The following is a 15457-nucleotide window of genomic DNA, read 5'->3' on the forward strand; positions in this document are numbered from 1 at the left end:
GGGCTATTTACATACAACAGTTCCATATACTTGGAATTTCTCCTTGGATTATATTCTTGAAATATTTTTCCTAACTTTAAACACTAAGCTGGAGCGATAGCACAGTGGTAGGGCGTTTGCCTTGCACATGGCCAATCTAGGTTTGATTCCTCCATCTCTCTCGGAGATCCCGGAAGTTACCGAGAGTATCCCGCCCGCACAGCAGAGCCTGGCAAGCTACCAGTGGTGTATTCGATATGCCAAAAACAGTAACAACAAGTCTTACAATGGAGATGTTACTGGTGCCCACTTGAGCAAATCGATGAGCAGCGGAATGACTGTGATACAGTGATACTTATTCTGATGAGAACAGACTGATATTTTTATTCAAGGCTTGCCTTTCCTTTCTACAGGGAATCACCCAACAATATTTAAGTTTAAAAACATTGATCCAGTGATATGGGCTCTTGCATAAACTTCCACCTGACCAGAGAAAACTCTCTACAGAGAGGAGATGTGGCAATAGCACACGACCATGATTTGTGATGGTTCTATTATATACAATCCCAAATCTGATGGTTCTATTATATACCATCCCAAATCTGATGGCCTGATGGAGTGTGAGTCTTTGAAGGATGAGTTCAGATGCACGGTTATAAACTAGTCTCGGTAAGAAGGAGAAACATGCCTCCAGGTTGCAGTCTAAGCTCTATTCAGTGATGGTCACCACCTCAAACAGGATGAATACTTGACCTCAGAATAAAGGGCTGGAAGTATGAATGGTTCTGTTATCATCATACTCAGGCATACTTTGGGTGAATTTATTGCTTCTATTACTGCAGGCTCTATAGGTTTTGAAATTTCTTAGTCCCTAAGAAATAGCAATGCCTTGTAGGACCATAGTAAGTGTTACTTTTCCCCTAGTGGAGCATAGTAAGTATCCTTTTCAACTGCCCTATGGGTGACTAGTCAAGTACCTTGAGATATTTGTGCTGTAGAACAAGTGGGTGAGGAAAAGTCACTGGGGGGCAGAGATAAGTCACTCTACTCATATGGATATGATATAACTGTCACTGTCATATCGTTGCTCATCGATTTGTTCGAGTGGGCACCAGTAACGTCTCTCATTGGGAGACTTATTGTTACTGTTTTTAGCATATCCAATACGCACGGGTAGCTTGCCAGGCTCTGCCATGCGGGCTCGATACTCTCGGTAGCTTGCCAGGCTCTCCGAGAGGGGCGGAGGAATCGAATTCAGGATGGCCGCGTGAAAGGCAAATGCCCAACCACTGTGCTATCGCTCCTGCCGTAAGTGGCACACGTAGGGCAAATCACTTGCTCTACGTGAGGAATCAACATGATACAACTATTGTTATAAAATCAGGAGAGGGAAGAATTTGACACGGAATGATCCACTAAAGCATGACCAACATGCAAACTCTTACCCATTTTGGTCATATATCATCGTACTTGATCATACTGGATCACATCCAGACCTATAAAAAGCACATTCACAGGAGCTCAAAGTGGAGAGTATTGAGGTTTCTTAAGACCCCAAACAGTAACAAACAAGGATGCAAGGGACCTAAATGGATGAGAAAGGAGAAAAAGAAGAGCAACAGTTAAAGTTTAAAACCAGTTGCAATGGGGCTGGAGCGATAGCACAGTGGGTAGGGCATTTGCCTTGCACACAGCCGACCCGGGTTTGATTCCCAGCATCCCATATGGTTCCCTGAGCACCGTCAGGGCTAATTCCTGAGTGCATGAGCCAGGAGTGACCCCTGTGCATCGCCGAGTATTATCCAAAAAGAAAAAAAAAAAACAGTTGCAAGTAGGTAAAGAGACAAACATGGTAACCTTTCAGCACATGTAGTGCAAACCATAATGCCCAAAAGGAAGGAGAGAGAGAGAGAGAGAAAGAGAGAGAGAGAGAAAGAGAAAGAGAGAGTGGGTGAGAAAGAGTGAAGAAGAAAAGTGCCTGCCTTAGAGGCAGGCTGGTGGAAGGGAGGCAGGAAGGAAACCGGGGACATTGGTGTTGAGAAATGTACAGTAGTGAAGGGACCAGTGATGGAATATTGTATGACTGAAACCCAGTCATCACAATTTTGTAACTGTGTGTTTTACAGTGATTCAACAAGATACATAAATAAAACCAGTGGCTGTTGAATTCAGATGATAGTACAACGGGTATGGTAGGACACTTGCCTCGAACGTGTCTAACCCAGATTTGATCACTCATATGGCTCTTTTGCAGTAGCAGTGATTCCTGAGCATAGAGCCAGTAGTAAGTCCTGAATGCCACTAGATGAAACCCCCAAACAGATAAAAATATAAAAACAGCTGCAGTCAGGGTGGGGGGCAGTGGCTGAGTAAGATCCATTCATCTTAAAAGTTTCTCTTACATGAATGAAATGTTTTGCAACTATCTGGAAAACCAACATCTTGAAACCCAGGTATTCCAGATTATTGCCATAGAGCTATATATCTATATAGAGAGATAGATATATGAACTAAACCTATCATAGTTTTAATTGTGTTCTCAAGGTTTTGTGCCAATAGTTTCATATAAAAGGGTTTTTTTCCCAATGTCTATGGAACATGTCATTTTGAGTATAGTGTAAAGCCTCAGTTTTAATAAGAAGTTTAATATGCAAAAAAAAGTTTCTCTAGAAAAAGAAGCCGATCCAATATGGGAATGGCCATTTTCAGACAGGGTGGGCTCTCTGTACAATGCAAGCTGTCTGTGAGCAATAGAAAGAAGAGGATGCTGTGTATATCCCAGCTTCCCCATTCATAGAGGATGACTAATTCTTCCACAGACAAGAAGCTTAATAACTAATGGCCCATACTTAAGTCTCTGGTCAAAACTGTACTATATCAAGGGAAACTGCCTTACCCAAAGTTAAATTTCTTCCAAAGGCATCTATACATATTCATGGTTGCAGGGAAGTTGGGTACACAAGAATGTTTGCCTGAGTTGGAAAAATTTGAAAGGGCCGGTCTAGACCAAGAGCTCTTAATGGAAATGACAGAGGTCTCCTCTGCACCTGGATCACAGCTCAACTTCCACCCAGCCAGGCCTGCACCCCTGGCCTGTGCTATTTCTGAATGCACCAACCAATAAATCTCCTGAAACAAATCTCAGTCTGTTTCCGAGGGAACCTAGCCTATAGTGGGTCATAAAACAAACTTTCAAATGTATGTTGGAAGAAGCTTTTGGCAGAATCCACATGTGCCAGCTTCTTTTATCTTAAGTGAGTGTGAGTGACTAATGCTACTCATGGAGGATGAAGGAAAAACCATGACATGAAATGTGAGTCCAAATAAAGTTAAAATACTGTGTTTCTTTCTGTTCCAACCCTGGATCCAATCATAAGGAAAGAAGACTATCATTTTTTAAGAATGGAAAACCAGTTCTTGCACTGGAAATTTTTTTTTAAAAAAAAGGTAAAAAGAATTTCACTCTCTCGAAGTGAATTTTTATGATGGCAGGGGTGGTAAAAAGTTGGTCTCAAGGATGCCCTAGGGTGGCTAGCATTTATTCTCTTCCAGTCACCTAACACCTAGTTATCACTCCGGGTAATTGGAGCTCTATTGCTGGGCCTTTGCTCCAGGAAAGAATGGGAATCCTAACACCTATTTGCTATGGATGACACTCTCTGTACAATGGCAGGTCCTTCAATGGGAGCTCTTAGTAATTTGATGCAAAATTTAGAATAGAAACACTCCGATTGGAAGGTTAAAGGTACTTATGCTGAGTGACTATGTATGCTTACAGATTTCAGAGACTTTTTATAAAAGCCTCCAAGTTGTTTTCTGTACACTGACTCTGTACAGGTGGAGAAAAACAGGCAACCCAGCAGTGTGGAACAGACCCAATTCCAGAATATTGAGGAATCTGGATATCTCAGAAGGTGCCCCCGGCTCCTTTCAGGGTACGGAACATCAGGCCATCTCTGGCCATTGGATACATCTTTGATGGCAGCTTGTTTGCTTGCCATTTGTCTCTCTGGAAACAAGAATGCAAAATATGCAAAAATACAACGCATTTGGTTTCTGTTTTTCTAATTGTTTGCCAGCGGGGGAACTGTTACTTTCCAGTCTTCTATTTTGTGTTTGGAGCTGCCACAGCTTCTTTAAAACATTTTCTGTATTTTTTTCCCCTTCATTTGTTGTCTAATAGAAGGAAATGATGCCCATCACTAAGCCGCGTTTTCATCACATTAGGGACCACTAGAAGAGTCTATTTCCTCAAACAGGAGGCAAGGAAGGGAGTAGGCGGAACGTGCTAAGAAACGCGTTCCAGCGGGAGCAGCTCCCACACAAAGGGGGGGTGGAATGAGAGCTCTGACAGAAGCCGCTTCTGCTTGCAGCTTCTATGCTTTACGTCCCACCCGTGAGAAAATAAGGCTTGTGGTTTGCGTGAGTATAATTCACTTAGAGGTGGGTTATTTTTAAATCAACAACGACCTTTGGCCCAGAACCCTTAGACCCCAACGTTGTCAAGTGATTGGCGTTCCTTCTTTGCTTTCTATCTTGAGCGCCCATCCTAAGCAAGCTGGGAATAAATAGAGTCAATGATAATTTAGGCAATTCCCAAGCCGACTTCACTTTCTGGGAACAGGGAGATAGGGTGTGAAAGCTGCTTTTACCTTCCTGGAAATGGTGGACGAGTAGGTGACGGGGTGGATGAGGTGGATGGTATAAATCTCCCAGGATTTCTTTCTTTCTTTTTTTTTTTTTTTTTTTTTTTTGCTTTTTGGGTCACACCCAGTGATGCTCAGGGGTTACTCCTGGCTTTTCACTCAGGAATTACTCCTGGCAGTGCTTGGGGGACCATATGGGATTCCGGGGATCGAACCCGGGTCGGCCGTGTGTAAGGCAAACGCCCTACCCGCTGTACTATCACTCCGGCCCCTCCCAGGATTTATAATAAGATTCTTTCTCCCACTTTTTCTGTGCAGAAGTGGGTACTCACAATGATGCTCAGCGACTATTCCTGGCTCTGTGCTCAAGAATGACTCCTGGCAGTGCTTAGAGGATCATACTTGGTCCTCAAAATCAAACCAGGGTTGATGGTCTGTGAGTTGTATCATGTCCTGCACTCTCTTTAGCCTCAATGAGGGTAACAATTTTAATTTGTTTAATTTTCTTTTCAGCAGTTCAAGGGGCACACCTGGCAGTGCTCAGGAGTGGCCGAAGGAATTGCTCAGGGGACCCAATATGATGCTAAAAATTAGAGCATGCTCAGGAAGTGACTTACGTTCTGTAGTATCTCCCCAGCACTATCAATATTGTTCTTCAAAATTGATTTTAAAATCAGATTTGTGTCTTCTTGAGACTAGTTTGTAAAATGCTGAAGATCATTTTATGTCCATGTAGCTAATTTTTACATTGGATTTTGTAAGTGATCAACGTGGCTGATTGTTCTGCTGCCACCTAAATTAGCTGAAACCATAGTCTGGCAGATTTTCTGAGGGGCACGGGATTGCCTTGGATATTAGGGGTTTCCAAAGGACTGTTCTCTTTCTCTTTGTGGAAGAACTAGTCTTAAAGTCCAAGATTAGCTTTAGCAATAGTGGAAAAGAGTTAGAACCAGGGAGAATGAGAGGAACTTTGATTTTTTCTCCTATTCTCTCTGAATTTCATTAGACTAGTTAGGTACTGTAATATAGATGGTTTACCAAGATACTCACAAATGAATCAAGATGAAATAGCACAGTGGGTAGGGCATTTGGCTTTCACGCGGCCGACCTGGGTTCGATTCCTCTGCCCCTCTCGGAGAGCCCAGCAAGCAACCGAGAGTATCTAGCCCACACGGCAGAGCCTGGCAAGCTCCCCGTGGCATATTCGATATGCCACAAACAGTAACAACAAGTCTCACAATGGACTCGTTACTGGTGCCCACTCCAGATAATCGATGAGCAACAGGATGACAGTGACAGTGACAGATCAAAAAAGCAGAAGAGGGCCTGCATGGAGGAAACCACAGTGCACTCTTAGTCCCACCCTTCACCTCTGTGTCATCTTCCTTTCTCCAGCTTACTTTGGACATCACTGTCCAAGATTTCTTGACACTGTAAACCATGGATAATCCAGAACACTGGAAATTTGTCTCTAATTTAGTAAAAAATGTTTTTTTTTCAAATTCATAGTAGCTAAATTTTGTGAAAGTATGGCCAGAAGTCTCCCCCGCTGTGTAAGACTTCTTGAAAAGTGCCACCAAGTCTCTGCCTTATAGGGGCCCGTTTGATCCCCTACTTTTCCTGTTTGGCATTTATACCTTGTGATCACTTAACCACACTGAATTTAGGCACTGTAGCACTGTAGCACTGTCGTTCATTCAATTTGCTCAAGCGGGCGCCAGTAATATCTTCAATGTGAGACTTATTGTTACTGTTTTTAGCATATCAAATAAGCCACAGGTAGCTTGCCAGGCTCTGCCGTGCGGGCGGGATACTCTCAGTAGCTTGGAGCTCTCTGAGAGGGAAGGAGAAATCGAACCCGGGTTGGCCGCGTGCAAGGCAAATGCCCTACCCGCTGTGCTATCTCTCCAGTCCATAATTATGCAGAGCTCAGATAAACCAGTTTTTAATGATAAACTCTAAGGTTTTAAAAATTAATTCCGTGACTTGCAATATCATTAATAATGGTTTCTCTGGGAGACCTTCAATTGAGAAGGAGGAGTGTGCAGGCAAATCAGCTCTTGCCTACCTGCAAGGCTGAGTATTGATGAGACTCTACCTTATACCTATGCAAGATTGGACAGAGAAGTTGATGTGAGAAAGTGTGAATAAACAAGCACAGGCAGGATGTACCGTCCAATGCCGGTGGTTGCCTAATACTTACAACCATTAGTATTTTAGACATTTGTAGTAGGGACAAAAAAAAAAACAAAAAAAACAAAAACGGAAGAAGCATCGCTAAGGGAAAGAAAGACATACCAGACTTTGCCCGTGCTGTGATTTTGCTGAGGACTGGCTAGCTGTCATTTCCTAGCAGGTGGGATTAATGGACATGAGTGAACTAATTTGTCACTGGTGTCTGACTGGTATGCGATTGTGTGAAACGCAGGGAAGTGGGGATGAGGAGTTCTTCTAAATATGCAGGAGGAGGTTACCCAACATGACAGATAGTTAATCAAAAATTTCAAGCTACAGATTTATTAGATTTGGGGTAAGGGCATGTCTTTTGAATCCTGTTTTAATATTCTATCTTTATTCCTTAAAAGCAGTTATCAAATTTGTTTCCTTGTGTCTGCCTTTATTGATCTCAAATGTTTCCAAATGTCAGGACCATGGAAAATGGCAACAAACTATCAATTCCTCATGTTAACAAGCACCACATTTACTCCAAAGATTGTGAAGAATAGGGAAAAAAAGAAATCACCACACAGATGATTTAAATCATGTCGTTTATAAAGATGTAGAGAAACAGACTTTGGTGAGGGTGCAAGCTGTGTGGATTTGAATTTAATTTAAAGATGGACAGTTTTTCTATAGGGTTGGCATTTTGTCTTCCTGAAGCCAGAATAGATTCCATCCAGATGCTTCATGATTTTGCCCTGAGAGCAAACATTTACATGGGAACCGAGCTAAAGGAGCTGAACAAAGCAACCTTATAAATTCTAAATTTGGGTGATTGCATCATTGAAGTCCTAAACATACGAGAGAGTCAAATCCAGCTTTTATTTTATTGAGCATTTGCAACTCATTCCCACTGATCAAAGAACATCTAGTCTTTCTTTTAAATTTTATTTTTCTCTTTGGCAAATAAATAGTTTTCTGGAAGGATTAAATGGGAATCACTCTTCTTTCCAACAGTCACACAATTCCACCATTGCAAGAGAAAAGTGAAATGAGGGAAGGCATTGCAATTTGGGAAATCATTAAGAGGCTGAATTCATTAAGTGCTGGAAGGAGATAATTTAGACCTTCTTTTGTTAACACAATAATTTGCAACTGTATAATTATAAGGGTTTGCTTTAGTCTAGGACGAAATTTCATATTTATACTTAAGTGAAAATTATCTACCACTTACGCAGACTAAAATATGAGCTCCTCCATTATGGTTATCGGTAAGATGTGGCTTACAGAATTCCCACTTTGCTTTTTCCTGATTGTGTTTGCCAGCATGGAGGATGGGTAATAAGCAAGAAGGGTACCTGGGTAAAGCAAGGAAATTAAGTAAAAGCTGAATCTTGAGGCAGGAGGAAGACTTAAAGAATGTGTTCCTGGTTCCAAGTCTTTAATTTCTTCACAGATGTGAAATAAGGAAGTCATTATTATTGCAGTGAGTCGCGGGGATAGATCACACTTTTGTAGATCTAGACCTCAGGCAATTGGGCAGATTTTGTATTGGGAAAATAATATAAATGCAGTGAGTCTAAAGGTGGTACAAGTATTGGCATGGGCCAATGAAATGAATCAACCTGAAGTTTCTGCCTTAGGAACTTCATGGTGAATCCACTTCAGGGTGTGCTGATGAAAGAATGGTGGCTCTGATGGATTTACTTGATAATCTATACCCGAGCAGTCATTAATGATTTGTCACTGAGCTGCTTTCAGAAGGTGGTAGTAAGATTTTTCCCTAGGACTAGAGAGAGTAGAAGCTAAAAGGTGCTTTTAGCTGGTCGCTGAACATTCCTTATTAGAAATTAACTTATTTATGGTTTGGGGGCCACACCTAGAAAAAGTCAGGGCTTACTCCTGGCTCTTTGTTCAGGAATTACTCCTGGCAGTTCTTGGGGGACCATTTGCATTGCTGGGGGAGAAAAACCAAGGTCAGCTGCCTGCAAGGCATGCACCATAAGTACTGCATCACATCTTTAGCCTCTTATAGGAAATTTAAAACGTTGCCCCATTGTGAGTCTCCTCTGACACCAGCAACATAAGCTCTCCTGCCTAAACAGGGTTACTGGTAGGTGCAAATTGTCCTAGGTGGGGACAATGATGTCATTGATTGCCTCCTGTTTCAGAAACTCCCGGGCTGTATCCTGTAATTCTCACAGCTGCCCTGAGATCATTTTCAACCTCATGTTTGCAGATGTGGAAACTGATATCCTAAAAGTTAATTGACTTGATCAACTTCACAGAGTCAATGCAAGGAGGTGGAATTAAGCTTGGATGCACCTGCCTCCCGGAGTCCAGGTTCTGCTCACCCAGCCTTTGCTAACGTGTGCCGAGGGGCTGGAACAAGTGGTGTTTCTGGAAGAGGTTTGAACTCACTTGAGTGATCTTCGTGGCAGGCCATTAGTGAGCCAGGCACACTTTCATTATGGAAGTCATAGCCTTCTCTTCTGATTGGACTGCTGGTCTTTGAAACAAAAATATTTATATTCCCTTGATTTAGACGAGTCCTGACCTGGAAAGATTTTACCTTAACAGCAAATAATTTTGTATTTCCTGGCATGATAAGTAACCACAAAGTGACTACATTCATAAATTGTTGGAAGATATCCTAAGGCTGGTGTTTCCCCCACTTTTTTTTGACTGTGACTGTCTTCTAATCTTCTTTCCTTTTCTACTGGGTGGACCCCTTACCTTGTGCAATGCCACCCCCCCTTACAGGATTATCACCTGTGCCATCTTTTGAATATCTGGGTAGCCAACAGAGGGCCCCAGATGACCCCTCGGTTGAGAAACGCTACTGTACACTATATTGTCATTTTAATGCTCTTTATGAAAATGCATGTTTCATGGATTTTCCAACAGACCAGAGAATCTGATTAATGATCACTAATCTTGGGTCAGATCCGGATCAATTTATGTGCAGAACAGGGGAAGCATTTCTGGGAAGAGAAACAAAATTTCTAAGTCAGAATAGGGTGCCTTAAAATAAAAATTCTTTTTCACAGTTGCTGTCTTTTCTTCCTTGCTATTACACACACACACACACACACACATACACACACACACATACACACACAGCAAAAAAATTAGCTGTGATCCAATAGCCTTCGGATGCTTAAATTTTATAAAAGCCTCCTGTAACTCTTACGCAGGAATGAATCAACCTCAACCAATTTCATCCTTAGAAATGTGATCTGTTGAGACAAGCATATGTCTGTTATGCTTTGGATCTATTGTTATTGAATACACATTTTCATTTTTGAAGCCAGTAAGAACCTCGGTTATTGCCCCTGAAAGTGGGACATTTCTAAAGGTAATTAAGTAGAGGCTTTTGATGTGAAGACTTATGCAAAGGGAGTAACTTTGGCTCCCTCTAAGCGTTCCAGCCTTGTAATCAAACCAAACTCTCCCATTCCTGTCCCTGTCCTCAAAAGCTTGGAAGCAATAACTGAGCTAGTGCAGGCTCAGAGAACATTGCAATAGGCCTGTCAAGTGTCAGTTTATACAGGAGGCGATGGAGTACGCGCTGACATCATGTAATCAAAAGGGAAAAAAAATTACACCATGTGTCTTGCCTGGGAAAAAACTAAGACCTAGATGTACTGACTTATGATTCACGACCTCTGCACAGAGTTGCAGTTCCTTCCCTCATTGGCTCTGGGAGGGCCCATTTCACTACATAGTGGGAGTTTACCGATAATCAAAGTGTGAGGCCATTTCTTGTTTTTGAAAGACATCAGCATTGGTAGATGAGATTAAAAAAAAAAATCCAACCTACCTCAGCAGGTACTAACTTGTTTAAGAAAATCAGTTGTCAACAGGAAAGGACTCTGAAGACTCACCAGGTTAATCATCCTTTTGGCAGGCCCTGAGAAATTCATGACTTGATTCTTTCTTTTTTGCCTTTCTTACTTCTTCCCCCCTCCCTTTTGTTTTTCAAATTGACCTTAGGGAAAAAAGCAAAAAAGCAGCACTCTCTATCAATTGGAAATCAATTCTAAACTGATGGGGTGTTTGTTTTCTAAATTATCCAAACAGATCGAGGTTCTGGGAATGAAGGAAACAGTAAATCCTCACTAAAGGCTTATAAAAGCACATAGTATAGAAATATAGAAACATAAGAGCAAGAGGCTCTTTGGCTTCGGCTTTTATTTTATTTTATTTCATTTTATTTTATTTTATTTCATTTTATTTTTGCTTTTCAGGTCACACCCAGCGATGCACAGGGGTTACTCCTAGCTTTGCACTCAGGAATTACTCCTGGCAGTGCTGCTGGGGGACAATATGGGAAGCTGGGAATTGAACCCGGGTCTGCCACATGCAAGACAAACGCCCTCCCCACTATACTATTGCTCCAGCCTCGAGGCTCCTTGGCTTTGAGAGGAATAAAGGGGAGTGGATAACCCTCCATGCTCTCTCTACAGACCACAGCCTAACAGCCTCCCTTCAACTTTGGCTCCCAGAAGACCTTCCTTTTCTGGTGGTTACCACTGAATTTTTTTTTCTTGGGTAACATGTAATAGGGTCATGGGAAAAGCTGTAAGAAATCCACCCTTTTGCTAATTCTGAAACTTCCAGTCTCTTCTGGATAAACCTTTTTGAATTGCAATTAATTTCAGGCATGCCATGCAAATATCAAACACATACTCTATGGAATGGTGCTGATATTGTTTTTAAACACACTTCTCATCCACCTTGGAATTTGCAAGGTCTTTGTGCTCTGAGACCCCAAGATTATTCGCTTAGATTGCATAAAGGCCAACCTGCTCCTAAGAGAAGCATCAATGGCACCTACTCCGTTCAGAACAAATGTTTTATTATTTGTTTGTTACATAAGTGGTTTAGTAATAAAATATACCTGCCCCCAAATGGGTTAGACAGTGGTACCGATATTTTCTTTGTTAATTCAAGGGGCTTTGGAGAAGAAAAATGAAATGAATCAAAATTAATGTACCAAACTAGAGCTATTTTACATTTTGTTTTAGTCATTGGGAGGTGGAAGTTGATGGAATGAGGCTAAGGGGAAGGAATATAAGTTTTACTCCAGATGAGCTGTACAATCTAGTGAATCAGCTCCTTTTCAAGCAGGATTTCCTTCCACGAATTTGTGTGCTGCTTCTTAGTAAGTCAGGGTAGGGTGGCAGATTTTTTAAATAGGCCTTTCAAAGGCACAAACAGAAAGGAGAAGGAGCGCAATCTTACTGCCCAGTCCTCATGCAGGAAACTTTCTTGACTAGGTTGATTACATCAAGGATAAGGTATAGGAAGTGATGATAAACTATTGTTGACATATCATTGCTCTAAATGTTTGCACTAAACAACTCTTAAGGGAGCAGTGCTTGCTTTTGCTAATAACACTTATGAACTTTGAGATCACTCTTACTACATATACCTGTGGCTTCTAAGGAGACGACGTCCTGTGGGAAGTATAAACTGACAACACCTAGAATACTCTCTTCCCGCTACACCCTCTTGAAAGACTTTGTCAGCAGAACCTGCATCAGTGTTACACCACAGCAGAGAGATAACTGATAGCCTGATGCACTGGGAAAAGTCTGACTATAGAGCCTGCCAAGAGGAGAGGAAGCTTGCTGATCATGCCATCCTCCCAATTAATTCAGAGACTTGCAACCCCTTGGCAGGCTTGAAATTGTGGAACTTTCTGACAGTAACATCTCCAGTCTCCACTGTTTTATTTGCATATATATATACACAAATATATTTGCATATATACACAAATATAATATATAATATATTATATATTAAATATATATTTGAATATTTATTCATGCATTTTTTTAATTGGAGAGTCTCTTGCCCCCATGCCTGGCTGTCTTCCCCGGGACCCCTAGGAGGGGGTGGGCCTCAGTTTCCCTCCCTGCCCCCAGCAGAGCTCCCTCAGCCGAAGACCTCTGGAGCCTAGCCACAGCCATGCTCAAGGCCCCTCTCCACACATTCGGACAAGCCTCATGTGTGAAGGAACCAGCAGAGGAATCCAGGTGTGTGGGACTCGGAGCTGAGACCTCCAAGCCTTCTCAGATCAGGACTGGGCCTCTTTTACCCAGATTCCCCATTTTCCAGTAGCTAGGCAGTCACATCCAGGGACTGTCCTCTGCGCCATGTCATCCAACCAATGGCCAACTCCAGAGACTATAACACCAAGCTCCCAAAAGCATGCGGTGCGACATCTTTTAGCCTAGTTCTCCCTTTGGGAGTACCTGACAAACTACCCAGAGTTTACTGCCCACATGGGAGAGCCTCACAAACTCCCCATGGCGTATTCATATGCCAAAACCAGTCACAATGATGGATCTCATTCCCATGAGAAAGCCTCCAATACGGCACCATTGGAAAGGACGTGTAAAGAGAGGCTTCTAAAATCTCAGGGCTAGGATGAATGGAGATGTTACTGAGACCACTTGAGAAATTTGATGATCAACGGGATGATGATGATGATGATGATGATGGTGATGATTTTTATATTGAATCACTGTGAGATAAAGAGATAAACAGGAAGTTGCTCATATCAAGATTCAACTGTGCAATGTTCCTGCACCCATTCTTCACCAGTGTACATTTCCCACCGCCAATGTCCCTAGTATTTGTACCCTGTCCCCAGGCTGCCTCTATTTTCACAAGATCTCCACTCATCTAAATAGTACAGGATTGGGGCTGGAGCAACAGCACAGAGGGTAGGGTGTTTGCCTTGCACGCGTCCTACCCAGGTTCAATTCCCAGCATCCCATATGGTCTCCTGTGCACCACCAGGGGTGATTCCTGAGTGCAGAGCCAGGAGTAACCCCTGTGCATCGCTACGTGTGACCCAAAAAGAAAATAAATTAAAAAATAGTACAGGATTGTCAGCATATAAAAAAAGACACATTGCAGTGTTCTTGGTCAATATCCTTAAATAATACATGCCAGCCTACAGATCTGTGCTACTGTCTCCCAAGCAAACCAAGGGAAGTCAATGATCCCACTAGACACATAGAATTTAGTAAACTTATTAAAATATAGAAACAGAAAGAAATATTTATGGGTGTTCCAACAGAAGAGATAGAAACCCTATTGGAAGAAATAAAAGCCACAAAATTCCCTAATTTGGGGAAGAAAAGTAACATTGAAATAAAAGACTCAGATTCACATACAAAATAAGACCAAAGAGACACAGTCCAAGACATACTTTAAATAAAATGCTCAGGATTGAAAATAAATACAGAATCCTAGAAGCATTTGGAGCGGGGGCTGGGGGTATGATGGAGTGGGGGAATAATATACAAGGAGATACTTTAAGATTATCCAAAAGCTTTTCCACAGAAAGAATACAGAATTCAAAATTTTGTGAGAAGGATTTCAATTGAGAATACTCTCCTTTGCCAGATAATTAGGGGAGAAGAAAGAACAAAAAAAATGTCTTAGATACACAAAAAAGTAAAGCAATTCATCATCACTAAATTGGCCTAGTAAGAAATGTTAAAGGGTCTCATAAAATGAAAACAATCTTACCTAATAGTAGTAAGAAACCCAAATCAAATGGTGTGAGAGAAGAGGAAGTAAGAATGTGGCCCTATGCTGAATGTAAGATCAATCCACAGTAATAGGTCACTTGTAAAGGTCTGTAAGTATAAACCTTAGCACAACTTGATAACAAGTATATGGAAGAAAACAGAAGAAACCACAGAAGCAGTTCAAATATTGTACACAAGTAAGATGTTAAAGTGAAATGAAAGGAAATGGGACAATAGAAAAGGATGAAGACACTTTATCATGGCAAAAATTGTTATATTTCTATACTTACCTTAAATGTTATGTGCTCTAAATGTTATGTGGTCAGGTACAAGTTTTTTTACTCTAGGAATGTTATTGGTTAAAGTTATCAGAACACTCAACCAACCAATAGTGACCAACCAGTAGTGATTTAAACAGAAAATATTGGTGAAGCTTTTTCATCAGTTAAAAAAAGAATCAGTTTTTTCCAAAGCAGACTAGACTGCCATCTCATCTTTGATGGGTTTGAATGATAGGATTGGGTGGGGGAAGGATGGGAATTAGTAGCCTCAGGAACAATGGAAGGAACTTTCTATTTGTTCTCTTAAAAAAGATTTAAAGTGAGTGTTTTTTTTTTTTACCTTGAAAAGCAGTGGTAGGCCAAATGAAGTTTGGTGACTACTTGTCTGAATTCTCAGATTAATCGCACTAAGTGGAAGAATGGATCAAACAAACAAAAACAAAAAACCCAAATCTTTTTTTTTCTATTAATCCAGATTAATAGAAATTTCAATTGAGAATACTCTCCTTTGCCAGATAATTAGGGGAGAAGAAAGAACAAAAAAAATGTCTTAGATACACAAAAAAGTAAAGCAATTCATCATCATTAATTCATCATCATTAATCCAGATTAATCCAGAATGAAATTGAAAGGTCCAAAAGCAATCCTATAAGCAATGATACTTTATTTTATTTATTTATTTACTTGATTTTTGGAACACATTTGGTGCTGCTCAGGTGTTATTCTTGGCACTTTACTCAGGAGTACCTCTTGGCAGGGCTTTAGCAACTATTCGGGGTATTGGGGATTGAATATAGGTAGGCATGAGCAAGGCAAGTGCCTGTTCTATACTATCTCT

The sequence above is a fragment of the Sorex araneus genome, chromosome X (genome assembly GCF_027595985.1).
Source record: "Sorex araneus isolate mSorAra2 chromosome X, mSorAra2.pri, whole genome shotgun sequence".
NCBI lineage: Eukaryota > Metazoa > Chordata > Mammalia > Eulipotyphla > Soricidae > Sorex > Sorex araneus.